This window comes from Carassius auratus, unplaced genomic scaffold (assembly GCF_003368295.1).
Source record: "Carassius auratus strain Wakin unplaced genomic scaffold, ASM336829v1 scaf_tig00007865, whole genome shotgun sequence".
Taxonomy (NCBI): domain Eukaryota; kingdom Metazoa; phylum Chordata; class Actinopteri; order Cypriniformes; family Cyprinidae; genus Carassius; species Carassius auratus.
The window spans coordinates 40,001-41,190 of NW_020523884.1; the positions used below are offsets into that span (position 1 = coordinate 40,001).

Sequence of the window (1,190 nt, forward strand, 5' to 3'; positions counted from 1 at the left end):
TTCAGAGATCGGGCATTGACTCTATTTTTTGGCAAAATTATTATATACTAAGTGAAAAATGTCCAAAAAGCTTACAGCACCTAGTATTCTCAGGCAGTCTCCCATCCATGTACTAACCAGGCCCAAACCTGCTAATATTCAGAGATCAGGCATTGACTCTATTTTTTTGGCAAAATTATTATATACTAAGTGAAAAATGTCCAAAAAGCTTACAGCACCTGGTATTCCCAGGCAGTCTCCCATCCATGTACTAACCAGGCCAAAACTTGCTAATATTCAGAGATCGGGCATTGACTCTATTTTTTGGCAAAAGAAAACCCAAAAGCTTAAAGCACCTGGTATTCCTAGGCAGTCCTCTCATCAAAAGTACTAACCAGACCTAAACCTGCTAAGATTCAGAGATCGGGCATTGACTCTATTTTTTGGCAAAATTATTATATACTAAGTGAAAAATGTCCAAAAAGCTTACAGCACCTGGTATTCTCAGGCAGTCTCCCATCCAAGTACTAACCAGGCCCAAACCTGCTTAGCTTCCGAGATCAGACGAGATCGGGCATAGCCAGGTTGGTATGGCCGTAAGCGAAGTCTGCTGCAAAGAGAGGGCTATTTAAAGACCAGCCAATCTTATCGCCAGTACATTATATAAGTAGGAAAGAAAACCCAAAAGCTTAAAGCACCTGGTATTCCTAGGCAGTCTCTCATAAAAGTACTAACCAGACCTAAACCTGCTAAGATTCAGAGATCGGGCATTGACTCTTTTTTTTTTTTTTAATGAAAGATTATTATATAATTTGTGAAATTTTCCAAAAAGATTAAAGCACCTGGTATCCCAGGCAGTCTCCCATCCATGTACTAAGCAGGCCCAAACCTGCTAATATTCAGAGATCAGGCATTGACTCTATTTTTTGGCAAAATTATTATAAACTAAGTGAAAATGTCCAAAAAGCTCACCAGCACCTGGTATTCCCAGGCGGTCTTCATCCAAGTACTAACCAGGCCCCAAACCTGCTTAGCTTTCCGAGATCAGACGAGATCGGGCATAGCCAGGTTGGTATGGCCGTAACGAAGTCTGCTGCAAAGAGAAGGGCTATTTAAAGACCAGCCAATCTTATCGCCAGTACATTATATAAGTAGGAAAGAAAACCCAAAAGCTTAAAGCACCTGGTATTCCTAGGCAGTCTCTCATAAAA

The 1,190-nt window shown here is 40.8% G+C and overlaps 1 non-coding gene and 1 pseudogene across 1 annotated transcript; both read right to left on the reverse strand.

Moving 5' to 3' along the window:
• Positions 1-462: 462 nt before the first annotated feature.
• Positions 463-581, reverse strand: LOC113071700 (5S ribosomal RNA). The gene has a single exon (XR_003280214.1). It is a non-coding gene; the product is annotated as a 5S ribosomal RNA (ribosomal RNA).
• Positions 582-945: 364 nt separating this feature from the next.
• On the reverse strand, positions 946-1,065 carry LOC113071709 (uncharacterized; annotated as a pseudogene).
• Positions 1,066-1,190: the final 125 nt, after the last annotated feature.